The 16493-nt window shown below is 38.5% G+C and overlaps 1 protein-coding gene across 1 annotated transcript in view; it reads right to left on the reverse strand.

Annotated features, from left to right (window-relative positions):
- The window catches only part of LOC123520529, a 203601-nt gene extending 187727 nt beyond the window's left edge, over positions 1-15874 (reverse strand). The window contains exon 1 of the mRNA XM_045282861.1: positions 12833-15874. The gene's annotated coding sequence lies outside the window, so the exon portion shown is untranslated. The remainder of the gene's footprint in view (positions 1-12832) is intronic.
- Positions 15875-16493: the final 619 nt, after the last annotated feature.

A 16493-nucleotide genomic window follows, 5' to 3' on the forward strand; every position in this document is an offset into this window, starting at 1 on the left:
ATTCATCACATATATCAGGATGTGTAAAAATCTTTGTATGTTACAATACACTTCCCATTGCTATGCTAAAAAGGAAAATACAAAATTTTACTTTTTATATTTTACGTTTTTTTAAATTTTTTTATTACAATTCGGGAGATTTCTCCCTGAATCTCTTGGGTGGTGGTGCTGTGATGGCGGAGTTGGAGGGCTGTGAGGGAAAGGCTGAGGTGGAGGGGAGTGCGGTGAAGCCGGCGTTGGAGGGCTGTGAGGGAAAGGCGGAGGTGGAGGGGAGTGCTGTGAAGTCGGAGGTGGAGGGCTGTGGCCTGGTAGCAATCATGAATTGTCATATTTCTGTCTGTACAGATAGCCTAAAGCGTCTTATATCAGAGTGAAGCATCTCATTTGCGGTAAACACTGTTATTTATTGTTGAAAAGAGTCCCCTAATATATCTAGCATTTGCATGCCAGTATGTGTAGCGAATGGCAACATATACCTGTCATGCAAAATATACATTATTTCAAACACGAAATAAATTGCGAAAGAGAGAGAGAGAGAGAGAGAGAGAGAGAGAGAGAGAGAGAGAGAGAGAGAGAGAGAGAGAGAGTCATGTCAGCACACACACACACACACACACACACACACACACACACACACACACACACACACACACACACACACACACACATGAAAACCTGCAAAAAACTACAAATGGAAACACTATGAGAGAGAGAGAGAGAGAGAGAGAGAGAGAGAGGAGGGGGGATCGGATTATCACCTGACATGTGAGACTGATAAGTTCTCTCTCTCTCTCTCTCTCTCTCTCTCTCGTCTGTAAGCTGGTGGCTGTGGCTGCTAAAGCTGACGAAACAGAGAAAAAATAAACCTTCATGCGAAAACTTATTCTTGTCTGCGATATAATAGTTACATATATTAATTTTCCTAGATAATATACATATCTAAGAAAACGAATGGCTGTTGGTTTTCTTGGGTACACTCATCTAAAATGCTTATGGCCCGCAAGAAGTAATAATATGTCCCCGGACTGGAGGTAAGGCTTCTGGACGTATATATACGTCACCGGACAGGCGCGCGTAGCCACCATGATGTATATATACGTCCCCGGACTGAAGGGGTTAAGAAGGCTGGTGAGACCATATCTTCCTTGCAAGCTAAAAGAACCACCTGAACTCGTGACTCTACAATGGATAAAATGGAAAGCCTTGTGGAAATGTGGTACATAAGTTTTGCATGCGATACAATGATGCGCCCTTTGTTTACATTTCACGTGTTGCCGGTTAGTGTCTTTCCCGTTTCACTCTCCCTCCCTTCATAAATTCAAGATCATCAACATTATAAAGTTACATACATACTACATACATTAGTGTACATTATAATGACTTAAATCAAACTGCCTAAATGTTTAACTTCATAATTTTTACTTTCATTAAACCTTTCACTGTACTATGATGCACTCTCACTTTGTTTACTCTCAATGGAAGTTCAAGTCAGGGGTTAAACTTCTTATAATCGATTTGCTTAACGAAGTTTCACTTAACAAAGGATTTTTTAGGAACGTAACCCTTTCGTTAAGCGGGTGTTGCCTGTATACATATACAGGTGTCCCTCGGTTAACGATCGACTACTTAACGATATTTCGCTCATACGATCCCTCCAAATTAATCCCTATTTTTTGGTTAACGATCGCCAAAATTCGGTTAACGATCGGATTGACCAATCGCAATCGCGATCGCAATCGCGATCGCAGCGCCTCCATCCACCCGCGGCCCGTGCAGTAAACACACCACAGTCTTTCCCGCTGTTTTGATTGTGCAACAACAACTCTATCACGCTCGCTCTAAACTTCTTTTTGTGCTTATTTGTGATCAAGTGAACTTAGTGATGGCTTCCAAGCGACCCAACGATTGTTCTCCACCGGGAGATAAGGCTAAAAAATCGAGAAAGAGCATTGGCCTTGATATTAAGTTGAACATTGTGACTCGTCATGAGGGTGGTGAAGGGGTAAACTCTATTGCTCGTGCCCTTGGTTTATCTCAATCAACTGTATCAACAGTTCTCCAGAAAAAAGTACAAGTGAAGCAGCAGGCCAACCAAGTCACAAACCTGCACAAACACACAACAACTCGTAACAGGGAACCGATTATGGAAAAATTGGAACGTTTGCTGAGGCTATGGATTGAAGACCACACACACCGCCGCATGCCTCTTTCTACCCAACTCGTTACTACTAAGGCACTGAGCCTGTGGGAGGACCTGAAACCAGAATTCAACATAGGCGAGACAGTGTCCTTCAAGGCCAGTAAGGGGTGGTTTGAACGTTTCAAACATCGTGGGAGTCTACACAACCTCAAGGTTAGTGGGGAGGCAGCGAGTTCGGATCAACCGCTGCAAACGCCTTCAAGCCTTTGCTTAAAGAGCGCATCGAGGAAGGAGGTTATTCAGCCAAGCAGGTTCTAAACTTTGACGAGACAGGCCTGTATTGGAAGAAGATGTCATCGAGAACGTTTATAGCAAAGGAGGAGAAGTCGGCACCAGGATTCAAGGCATCTAAAGACAGGTTAACATTATTGGTGGGGGGGAATGCCGCTGGTGATCTTAAGCTTAAACCATGCCTTATTTACCATTCCCAAAACCCAAGAGCTCTGTCTGGCTATATTAAGGAATATTTGCCCGTAGTATGGAAGGCAAACAAAAGGGTGGATGACGACTGTTATCATGCAAAGTTACGTGACAGGATACCTCTCCAAATTCCTAAAAGAATATGCTGCCCAAAACAACATTGCTAACAGATTTCTCTTGCTGTGTGACAACGCCCCAGCCACCCAGAGAGCATGAATGACTGGGCAGATAATATTGAGGTCATGTTTATGCCCCAAACACAACTGCCCTCATCCAGCCGATGGACCAAGGAGTCATCGCTACTTTCAAGGCCTATTACCAGCGGCGCACCATGAAACAGCTGTTGGCCTGCATTGACACCCCTGACAAGCCGACCATGAAACAATTTTGGAAGGATTATAACATTAAAAAGGGGATCGACAACATCGACGAGTCATGGAAGGAGGTGTCCAAGTCGGCAATGAATGGATGTTGGCGTAATTTGTGGCCTGAGTGCGTGGAACGTAAACAGGAAGTCCCTGTCGATGTTACAGCAGTAAGGAAAGACATCGTTCATATCTCCCATAAGGCAGGCTTCAATGAGGTGGACGAGAATGACGTACAAGAACTGCTGGACAGTCATTCTGAGCCTCTCTCCAACGACGACCTCATGGAGTTGGAGAAACAAAATACTTTGGAGGAAATGGAGGAGGACAAGGAGCCTGAAAGAACCCTCTCCGTCAAGATTTTCGAGGAGATTTTTAATCATATTAACCAGGCCATACATCTTCTCCAGGAGAATGACCCCAACCCAAACCGAAGTAATGGCGTGACTAATGCTATAGAAAATGACATGAAAGTGTATAAAGAACTATTTGAGGCAAAGAAAAGGATGGCAAAACAGACAGTCATCTCATCTTTCTTCAAACCACTCACCGCCCAAGCAACCCCATCCACATCCCAAGCAACCCCATCTACCGATCAAGCAACTCCATCCACCTCCCAAGCTACCCCATCCACCTCAAAAGCAATCCCATCTACTTCCATAGGAGTCATCTCGTCGTACTTCAAAGTTCGTCCTGCTACCTCGAAAAAAAACTCCACCCACTTCCAAAACAACTCCATCCACCTCCAAAACAACTCCACCCACATCCAATCTATCCTTCACATCCACCGTAACCTTGAGTGACGATGAGGAGAGCCTGGATGACCCACCCCCACTGGAAAACGTATTCTCTCAAGAATTTGAAGGGTTTGAAGCAGCTGACCGAGTTTGGGTCGGGTGTGGGCATGATGAGATTTAATCCTCCAAGGCCCTGTGTCCCCTCGGGGGGCACAAAACAACACACTACGCATATCACATCCACTCCTCAAGGTAAGTACTACCAATTCTAAAGGTGTAAATAACAACTAACAACATAGAAAGTGTCGTTTATTTACGCATCGCGAAATACATGTATGTAGTTGATAATTTCAAATCCCTCAGTTAGCGATCGTTTCGGTTAGCGATCTGTTTTTGGGAAACGTAACCCTATCGTTAACCAAGGGATACCTGTATACAGGCAATCCCCGTTTAACGAAGGTTCACACAACGAAATTTCGCTATAACGAAGGTTTCATTTTAATACCATCTGCTCGTTTAACGAACACCAAACTCGCTTTAACGAAGTTTTATCCAGGTAACTTTTTTCCAAATTTGAAAGCCCCACTGTATCATGCAAGCTGACAGGCTTTTGAATACATCAGGAGCTGCTGGTACTAAGGCCTGCCTCAGGAGAAATCCTGAGACACCTATAGAATAAAGATCAAGATCAAGCCTCTCGTGGACAACACAGGCTCTGCCGATACAAAGGCCTGACTCAGAAGAAATTCTGTGTCACCTGTAGCATCAAGATCAAGATCAAGATCACACGCACCACTCACTGCCCAGTCAAAACATAACAGCGTCACCAGCAGCTCATCTTCCTTAGTTCAACTTACCACCAAAACACCCTGCAATGTGGCCTAACGTTCCTAAGAAGACCAGGAAGTGTCTTACTCTCGAAGTGAAGCTGGGTATTATTCACAGACAAGAGAGGCCAGAAAACTAATAACATTGCTTCCCACCATGGCTTGACTCCATCTACTGTCTACTATTTTCAAGTCAAGATACTCTATTAAGAAGGCTAGTGAGACCTCATCTTCCTTGCAAGCTAAAAGAACCACCAGAACTTGTGACTCTACAATGGATAAAATGGAAAGCCTTGTGGAAATGTGGTACATAAGTTTTGTATGCAGTACCATGATGCGCACTTTGTTTACATTCCACAGGTTGCCGGTTAGTGTATTTCCGTTTCACTCTCCCTCCCTTCATAAAGTTAAGATCATCAACATTATAAAGTTACGTACATACATACATTAGTGTACATTATAATGACTTAAATTAAACTACCTAAATGTTTAACTTCATAATTTTTACTTTCATTAAACCTTTTACTGTACTATGATGCACTCTCACTTTGCTTACTCTCAATGGAAGTTCAAATCAGGGGTTATACTTGTTATAATCGGTTCGCTTAACGAAGTTTCGCTTAAAGAAGTGTTTTTTTAGGAACGTAACCCCTTTGTTAAACGGGGGTTGCCTGTATATATATATATATATATATATATATATATATATATATATATATATATATATATATATATATATATATATATATATATACACTCAACCCTCGAAACAACAGACCTCTCATCAACGGATTTCGGAAACTACGGACAAATTCTGGAGTCCGGTTTAATCTACGGACGAATATTAAAATGCGCGCGATTGTCCGTTCCGTACATTTTATAGTTTTTTTTTCGTACTTTTGCAAAGAACGAACTTTTGCAATCTACGGACAGGGTCGTGCACGCATTTGTCCATTGTTTCGAGGGTCGAGTGTATATGAAGAACAAATATCTGTCTTAACACCTGTACAAAGCATAAGCATCCATCTCACTCAATGCTATTGCAACCATGTAATCTACTACAAACTATTCTCTTTTTTTGATATTTTGAGAATTTGTAATATAGGTATATTGCAAGTGGAGTAATTTACTTAACATTTCAGTGTCATAAAAATTTGAATAATAATTTACATGCCATATCTTCATATTGTCTATTAAGTTAATAAGATTTTGCATATCTTAATTTCAATCTATTTCTGGTTGTGCTTTTACATTTCAGTGTTGTGAGAGGTTGAATATTATGTATGTGTAAGTCCACGCATTGGTTTCATAATTAGTTTAAAAAATTGTGGTTAGCTTGATTTGATTAGTTTAATGAAGTGTTTTTGCATTCTGGTAATATGAGAATTTGAAATATTTATACATTTGCAATAAGTTTTTTCACATTTTATAGCTTGTATCCTTCATATATAACTAGTATGTATAATATTCTTAAACTTTATTCTCTCATAAGAATTATTTTCATAGGTATACACAGCGGTACTTCGACATACGAATTTAATTCGTTCCGTGATGATCATTCTACATAAAAAAAATTGTATATCAGATCAATTTTTCCCATAGATATTAATGGAAATAGAATTAATTCGTTCTAGTGATACGAATTATCCCCCTAAAAAATTAACATGCTTTAAATACCAACCAAATATAGATTTAATATAAGATAAATACAATGTTTATTGTATGCATGATATACATGTATTATATTGCCCAAAATAACAACTTAACCCGCAAAACTCGGGACACGTCAATAGACATTCATCATGCAAGAGTCGGGGCACGTCGATAGATGTTTAGGTGTTTTTGGGCTATATTTTGGCTATTTTCTTCCTATCTTCTTTGTTTGTGAGCTGGCAACATTCATCAGGACACAGTGACACAGTGACGTATGCTATACGTCACTATGTCGCTAACTCCCACGATGGATGGATGGTGGTAGCGACAGTGATTTCACGGTGTCCGATTCCACCACCTCTCCCGAGCGTTACTTCTACACCTCAGGTCTCTCGCCATGTAGCGGGGAGACAACATTTGAATGAGAATGGTATCAGAACAGGTGACAGGAGAGAGAGAGAGAGAGAGAGAGAGAGAGAGAGAGAGAGAGAGAGAGAGAGAGAGAGAGAGAGAGAGAGAGAGATACAAGGGGCCCATTTTCTATCGGTCTAGCCAAGGTCGCTAAACCCAATTGGATGCAAGGCCATGAACACCGATGATACCACCTCACTCAACCTGTGATATTTTGGTAACCATAGCATCTAGAGACTTCTGTTATATTGCATTGCAAAGAGGAAGAGTTGCTTGTGGGCAGAACATAATTTCTACTCACTCATTTATTGAATTTCCAAGTGTAATCAGTATGTGAATACAGGCTATTTTGTGTGTTTCTCGCCAAACCTGCTGAGTTAGCGGAAGCGAAAACTCCCAACTTGCATTCCTACTTACTGACGCTGTGATAGAACTTCGTATATGTAGTATGGAGGAGGAATTGGCGAGTTACCCATGCCTTACTATTGGCACACCACATGGCCTGGAGTTTCTCTTTTAACACCTTATGTGCTTTAAAAGCCCTGGGGTTCTCAGAATGATACACCAACAATGGTTTGACTTTACGGTTACTACTATAGTCCTGCTCCTCCAACAATGTGGATTGGGTGCGGCTTGTTGGGGAATTCCCGCTGTACAGTGGTGAAGCATGTCTCATAGCCAGTGATGCAGCAGAGTTCTAATAGTAGTAAAACTTTAGCAAATATGGTCAGCAAATATACATACGCATTTAGCCTTAGTATTACAACGTATGAGAGAGCAGTAAACTTATTATTGATAATATATTCATAAGCCTGGCAAGAAACGTGGCATACATATTTTAGTGTTGCTAAAAAAAAATAATATACTTATAAAGAGGTTTCCTTGCAGTTTGGAATGGGTAAATAGTTCCATAGTTATAATTAGATTATATCGTGAAGGAAAGTACTTTAAAATAAGCTGACATAAGTAAGAAAAAAACTACATTCAAATCTTCACGGCAGCAACACCAATCACGCCCGCCATCCATACAGGTGATGGGAGGTCAGCTGCGGTGTCCTTGACAAGGAAGAAAGAGAGGGGGAGGAAGAGGGAGGGGTAAGAGAGAGGGAGGAAGAGGGAGAGAGGGGGTGTAGCCAACAAGGGATTAAAGGTATGGCAGCGCTGTCCTCCTGCTATTTCCCATGGGGGCCGCACCCAATCCACATTCTTAGACGAGCAGGACTATAGTGTTAGCGCACAGGGTCAAATCACAGATACGCACACCACGTTCATATTTTGCAACTATCTTGTGTTTCACATCCATCGCGAGACTCTTCTAAGTTTCTTCTCTTCAGCCTTCTTATTTTTACTTTTGGAGCCTATGATCACAAGGTCTCGAGTTCACAAAACTTAAGAAAAAATACACACTGCCGAGGAGCACAGACACATACATGCACAAAGGATGAACAACGATACACAATGCAAATTGAATGTTCGGGTGGACGCAGGTAGCCGAGCAATCGCTGCGCCCCCTACCGATGGCTATTCGTATCTTAAAAATATCTGTATTTTGAGGCATAAATTATGAAATTTTTCGTCATATATAAAAAAAATTGTATGTTGGAGCGTTCGTATCTCGAAGTATTACTGTATATACAATAAATGGCTCCTGTTATTATGCAAATTTTCTCCTGCTGATTATGCAGACTCCTTAGCAAAATATCACAAGAATCTTGAAATCTTTACAAAAATGTAGTGTTCCTAAGAGGTATGTTCTTAAGACCATGTAATCATCATGGTCCTGTCTAAGGCATTTCCTTTCTACTCTCATCATCAAGGGTTTGATCCCCCAGGCCAACAAAAGTCTCAAGTTTTACTCTGCCTCCAGGTGTTTTCTAAGTTTCTATGAAGTGACCAATAAGACCATGAAAAGCTTCACTAACATCTTGTTGGATAAATAAAAATAAAAGTAAATATTTAGGAAAAATACTCCATATAAAAGAAAATTTCTGTAAAATGTATTAAGATTCAAAGAAACTATTGATCAGGAGGACACTCTAAATTCAGTTACAAAAGCTAGATCATTATCAAAATATCTATTAACATCTATGAGATTGATACTACATGACATATGGAAGATTGAGGTGTGACCTGCTAAAATAAATTTGTGATTTCAGCATAAAACTTTCTCAGAGAGAGAGAGAGAGAGAGAGAGAGAGAGAATAGGTTAATTCATTTTACTCCTTCACAATCATGATTAATTCAGAAATATTTAAAAAATCATTAAAGTTTCAGTGAAATAAAAAAACAAATGAATCGTCCATGATGATGATGATGATGATGATGATGATGATGATGATGATGATGATGATGATAATGATATGATAAAAATAATAATAAAGATAATGATGATGCTGATGGTGATGGTGGTTGAACTAGTATTCTAATATTTGTGTACCTCTATATATGTATGTATGTAGCATATGTATGTAGGGTGAGGTAGGGGAGCACTGTACAGGGGGATGAACCATACAAGCTTCATTAAAATATGATATTTCATAGGAGAGCTATGTTGGCAACACTGAGAGTGGACATGATGCTGGTGAACCAAGATGACTATTACCATTTCTCCTATGGTGCCATTTGTAGATAGGAAGGAAGAATTTAAGATTTTTGCAGCATCCAACTTCAGACAATCATATACATTGGACCCTCAGGCTTCAATCATAATTAATTCCAGAAGGCTGTTCCATGTCCAAAGTGTTCCAAGTCCAAGACCATTTTCTCCATAGGGAAACAACATAAATCATTTTAATATGTTCGGAGACCCCAAATTTTTTACTAAATAAGTAAGAATTGAACTATGTAAAATCAATATTATTTACCTTTTGGTGGCAAGTTTCATGGCAAGTGTCACTTAACCAAGTATATACTAATTGGTGGTGGCAGCACTACCATTAATTAGCATAGTCAATTAGTCCTATGTGAATTGTTTGTTTCATATTTGTTATAACTTGTCACTACTGTAGTTAAGAAATATTTTTGTTAGTTATGAGATCAGTGCCCTTATATGAAATATTACTCAACCATGCTACCAGTTAAGTGACTCTGGTCAAATGAAAAACTGATCAAATGTCTTGATCCCAGCTGAGAATAAGAGCAAGGTAACAACGTGGAACCAAAACAAAGCGGGAATTGATGTTTACCTCCCACCAGCGGTGCTAGTGTCACCTGGATTCATTGGATTCATTTGCCTTACTGTTGTTCCAAGTCTGAAATTTGTTCCATCTCAGATGGTAAAATTCATTGAAATTTTTATTCCAAGCCCAAACTGTTCCAAGTCGAAGGTGTTCAAGTCCAAGAATCACATGTATACTGTTTTGTAACTTTAAATGTAATGTGATCTTGTTGGTAAGGTGTTGAGTATGAATACTAGGCAGATGCACATGATATTTGAAGATATATTTAGGTTTTATCCAACACTGATGTTGTGACACTAGTTTAAAGACAGTATGGCTAGGAGGGGGTGTAGTATATAAGTTGTGAGAGGAGGGGGTGTAATGTATAAAAATTTAACATGAAATGACATAGCAATTGATAAAAGTTACAAAACTAGCCCTCTATTTCCACTGTTTCCATAAAAAAAATATTTATATATATATATATATATATATATATATATATATATATATATATATATATATATATATATATATATATACTATTGGATGCACATATGTTTTTAGTTTACACAGTAAAATATCATCTATAATACTTCTTATTGTTATTGCAGGGATGTAATACTGATCACCAAAATAAAGCTGTCATGCATCAAAAGAAACTCCTTTGTTGTTCATTCATTAATAGAACACTTTAAATAATGTTTATGTTCAATTTTAGACTATCTCATTCATTATAATTTGTGGTTATTTATTTATTTTTTTTTAGAATGAAAATAGCATGCATAAAATATCCCCATAGTATGAATCATGTACGCTATGGAGATGATTTGTACAAAATGGAAATTTTTTGTTAAATGGCCAAAAAAGATAACTAATCTCATTCTGATAAATTTAGCTGTGTCGTGTCCTTGAAGAGTATTTCTGACTCACAGTCTTATCTTCAAGATTTAATTCTGAATTTTCAGTAATATTTTCCCATTAATAGTAACTTACCCTCACCTCACCTATGTATGCATGTATGTATGTAGAAATTAAAACAAGATTTGACTGATTTCACTGACCATACCATATAGAGGGGAGACATTCATATATACATGTTGATATGTCATTTATAATAATTTTCTACAACCATGTAATCAATGCACAAGGAAACTCTATCAGAATTCTTGTTGTTCATTTCACCTTTTAAAGACATCTGCAATATTAACAGTTGGTACAATAAAACCTTCACTGTTTGTTAGAATTAGTGTAATACATATCATTTTGACTTATTTCAGAAATTATGAAAATTATTTGAGAAAAATATGAAGATACCTGAATCAACATTCCAAATTAATTGAAGGAAAGTATTGGTTGCTTATCAATTTGGTTTACATAAGGCATTATGATTTAAGCTGGTAATAACTGTTGTGACAATCTTCAGTAATAGAACAATGGAATATTCCATACAGGTATGTGATGTTGAGGGCAAGAAAGGGCCAGTATAGAGAATATCATTAATTGTTTTTGACTTTGTTTTATGAATTTTATTCCAAAGCAATAACACATACGTTGTAAACATGTTGTAAACCCAGAAACTTGATGACGGGATTGGCTGAGTATAATCCATACCATGTAATTATTTGGATAAGTTGCTGGTCAAAATTATGCTGCAGGAATTTGCTGTGCTGACTGAAAACCTGGCCATGTAATACTGGCTTTATTATTAGCCTCAGGCACCAACAGACTATTAGTAAATTCAGTATTTATAATGTTCCTGTCTTCAATAACAATCCTTTTCCATTTTTTTTTATCTGAACAATATAATTCTTCACTTTCAAAATGTGCATTTACCTAGTTGTATTGTACAGGGTTCAAGCAGGATTCAGAGTCCTGTTTCCATATCTCCACTTATCTATTTTTTCTTTAAAGCTATGCACATTATATATGTGCTGTAACAACTACATCATTCAATGCATTCCACTTTTCCACCCTTCTATGTGGAAAACTGTATTTTCCAATATCCTTCACACACTGCCTCTTCCTAATCTTTGCATGTCCTCTTGTCCTTACAGCTTCTTCTGTCACCAGCCCCAGGTCTTGCTTGTCTATCTTTTCAATGCCATTAACTATTTTATACAATGTTATTAGGTCTCCTCTTTCACTTCTTCTTCTTCGTGTTGAGGGCCGTGAAGATCCGCTGGATCCTATGAGCCCTGGAGGCGTCCCGTGATGTTATCACAGGCGTGACAGCTGATCAGTCTTCCTGAGGAAGGCACAGGTGAGGCGGATGACAGTGGGTCTTTCACTTCTGTCTTATAAGGTTGGCAGTCCCATTTCCTTCTGCTTTTCTTCATATATATGTTAGGCATTTTAGTTCCGCCACCAAGTTTGTAGCTATCCTCTGGATCCGTTCTAATCTTATATCCTTTTCAAGCTCGGCGGGGTGTGTCTGTTCTCTTGAAGGATACACTTCACCTCTATACATCTATAGCCTTATAATATACTTGATTTATTCAGCATTTCGTACACCAGACAGTATGGAAGCATATCACCTTTGTGTTGTAATAAGAAAATTTAACATGCTGCACGAACTCAGCTGTTCAAACACAAATTTTCCTTCGTGTTCTCCGTCTCCTGATAAGTTTTTGTTACACGGCCGTTTTGTGGCCAAATCGCTTACGAGAAAAAGCACTAACATTTTACGAGGTATTTGTGATAATCGTTCCTGTTGATAACATTTTTCTTCATATTTTAAGTTCATGAAACTCAAGAACATGCATCCCGAAATATGAACAATATCAAAGCGTATTTCAGCAGTACTGTTCTCTCCATTCAGTGACCAAAGAATATGGTATAGTTACGTATGTGTGTACCAAGTTTCATCATTAACTTGCATTTTGTTCACAAAACAGTAGCATTAAGAGATAAATTACTATAATTTTCTAGCCTGATATGCATGCACTATAGTGCTAAGTGTTTGCATAAACCAACGTAGGGCAATGTGATAATGACCATTGCAAAAGAAAATTTATACTTATAATGACTATTACAGATAAGATACGTTAAAAATACTTACAAGCATCTAAATATTCTTCTTTTTCTGAATGTTCACAAAATGCTGTTTCAGTGCCACAAGTCACGATACTGAAAACCAGAACTCGCTGTTCGAAAACACTTGTCACTACATACAAATGGTACTTAGTACTTTCACTAAGAAATTTATAACAGGGATTCACTCCCAAAACACCTAACGAAAACTGCCCCACATTATACTTCAGGAAGCACGAAGCAGGCGGCCTCCCCGTCCGCCGAGCTCAGTCTCTCTGTGAACTGTCTGTGTCCCTGGCATCAGCCGAGGCGTGTGTGGTCGGACTGGTGGAGTGTACAGTACGTCCGTCCATCCGTGTGTGTGTGTGTGTGAGTGAAAGATACGATTGACTTCTAAAATTTCCCTGAACAAGTCAATACAACTTGTCGACAGAGTTTGATATCAAAATTAATGCATTAGTCGATGAATATAAGGATGTGTGATTGGGTCATTTCTCATTCCTCGGGCAATGAACATCCACTGGAGCGTGTGTGTGTGTGTGTGTGTCAGTCCTACCCGAAGATCGGTTAGTATGAGCTCTGAACTTGCTCCGTAGGGCTGGCTGGGTAACCAGTAGACGACCGTGGTGAATAACACACACACACACACACACACACACACAAACCTGACTGACATCCTTCCATACCGAGGGGGTCCGTGGTTACTCCACGATCCTTGCCGCCCACCTCTCAAGACCGACAATATACAAGTGGCTAAATTGAAGTAAAAGCATAAAAATAAAAAGAGCAACACATGCGATACTTCAGAACAAAATCCAAAAAATAAAATTTACAGTTTAAATAAAAACACTGAAACAACAGAGAAATCAAACAAACAACAGACTCGCTAACAACGCTGGAGGGAAGCGGCATCTTGGCAATATTCATTCACTGGTAGGAACACAGACCTTGGCTTCCAAGACGATTGAGTCGAAACTTGGGTGTTGGCTTACAGGTAAGTGAGCTTTATAGGCATTGTGTTAGCCACTATTACCATCCCAGTACCTGATTCTGAGGAGGGCAGGTGGGCAGACCTGAGGAAGGCTGGCCTGGGAGGGAGCAGAAGGGTGGGGGGTATGCGAGGGCCGGGTGGGCGGCCGTCCTGGCAGACAGGCAGGCACCTGGGTGCGGGTGTGGACATCAGCAGACCAGTTCAGTTGCCACAGAGTTGTTGATTTTTCTTAACTTTACGTTTACGCTCACAAACGAAACAATAAGATGAAGAGACCAAAAACCAGACTTTGTTAGGTTCTAGACAGCGTGTCTATCCTCTCATCAGTACAAATCGCATATTTTGATAATGCTATTGAGGTAAAAGTCGTAATGCACTATTACAACATTAATAATATAGTAATATATATGCAGTTTTGAATGCAAATTAAAAAAAATAGTAATATTGGTAAGCTGTGAGTCGAGTCGGAGTGAGTAATGCGGGATAGCGGGTATGGTATCGGGTAGTAGGTAGGGAGGTAGGGTGGGTGCGGCCGAGTGCTGGCATCCAGCGGAACCGGAGGGTGGGCGTGGGGCGGCGGATTCTACCTGGATCCTGCCTGCGGCTTACCTTCTGGCTCGACCACGCTCTGCCCAAGATGGGAGGCGGATGCTAACTCGCTCTGGAAAGTTAGGAACAGTGGAGAAGGGGGGGATGGTCGGGGCGTCAATAGCAAAAATTACCTTCATGAAATATGACATCCAGCTGTAATCAATTCAGTATATTTATATAAGAACGGTTAAACACAAAGAACACTGTATGAAGTAAACGATATATATGTAAAACTTCAAATAAGTATACAACTATTTCAGTGAATCAAATCAGTATACTTTCTTCAAAAGTAACATTATAGATCATTCAGTAATATGCAAAAGAGATACGTATGCCACACTTTCTAAAGAACTGGAAATTATGCCACATCTGTAAATTTTTATTTATTTTTTTATCAAACATACAAGATTCCCTTCAAGGACAGGTTATCAAAATTTATGCATTTTTACTTCGTTTTCTGCAATTTGGAAAAAAAAAAGTAAATTAAATGAATAGCTAGCAGCATATGGTGTTCAGGAAGACAACCTTATGAATTACTCTCACCAATAAGGGAATATCCAGTGCAAGGTTCTCTGTGGTATCCATTGTTTCATCCACTCAGGTCTTCCCTTGTTAAATTCTGAATCACTTTTGACTGTTTCGGGACCGATACCTTAGTGAGGCTTTTTTTTTTTATTCTTATGAATTTACTGCCCTTGGCCGGTGCCCCTCCTACATAGCAAAAATAAATAAATAAATAAAATTGAACACACCGAGGCCTATTTTATTTAGAATATAGTTCTTAAAAGTACAAGTAGCACAAGTAGTGATATGTAGCTATTAAATTAAATGCTAACAAACTGTGACATGAAATATTAGACATCATTGTATCAAGAAAAGTATTGGGACACTTCTGGAGCGTACTATGCTTGAATTCAATAAATCATAGAGATTGGCCAATACATTCTAATTAAGATTATAAAAAGATCATTAAAATCATGCCAGTGCCACATATCTTTGGGTCCCATCACGCTGACGACGACGGATTCAGCAGACGACTGTAACGACAGACAATTACACATTTTCTGGTTCATTTGTACATTTACAAAACTGCGTAACTTTCAATGCATGGTAGCTCCTTGTATTTTACCTGAACGTCAATGAAAAATGCAATAGGTGGAGTTAATTTACGACGTCCTCCGACTCCTGCATGCCGTTGGTCATCTGTTTGTGGCAGTACTGTAGGAAGAAATTACTATCTTTCTTGGGCTTAATAGTAAACATTTTCATCTTCTAAACACAATTTAAAGAAACATAACATATATAAGCAAAGAGTCTCGAACGATTGTTCACCATTTTTTCAAAATCCTTAATAGCGAAGATATTGTTATAGGGATAGACAAGTTATCCAAGTTGTCGGTTGTGTTAACATATTTCCACAATACCTACAATATGCACGTATAATTAGTTTTCAATACAATACTTAATTGCCTTTAATCAATTCATCATTTATTTCGTCTCCTTTGTAGGCAAGCGCTTTTTTTTACATTAATGTATTACAAGGATCTCGAATTTAATATGATCAATTTAGAAATTATTATTATTAACATTATTATTATTATTATTATCATTATTATTATCATTATTATCGTTACTATTCATCATCATTATTATTATTATTATTATTATCATTATTATTATTATTATTATTATTATTATTATTATCATTATTATTATCATTATTATTATTATCAACATCTTTAGTGTCACTGACGTGCAAAGCATGTTATATCGTAATCTTTAACTTTCAAAATTTTTTCCCACTCGCCCTCGTTCCTCACCCCCCTCTCTCTCTCTCTCTCTCTCTCTCTCTCTCTCTCTCTCTCTCTCTCTCTCTCTCTCTCCTTCTTCTTCTTCATGGAACTTCTAACACATTACACATGAATTATATATATATATATATATATATATATATATATATATATATATATATATATATATATATATATATATATTATGGAATAGGGAAAGCTGGCTAAGGGCAACAAAAGATAAAAATAAGAGGCCCACTTGATTGCCGGTTCCCTACAAGATTAAGAAATTTAGCAAAAAAATCTGGGACAAATGC

This window comes from Portunus trituberculatus, chromosome 47, assembly GCF_017591435.1.
Source record: "Portunus trituberculatus isolate SZX2019 chromosome 47, ASM1759143v1, whole genome shotgun sequence".
Classification (NCBI taxonomy): Eukaryota; Metazoa; Arthropoda; class Malacostraca; order Decapoda; family Portunidae; genus Portunus; species Portunus trituberculatus.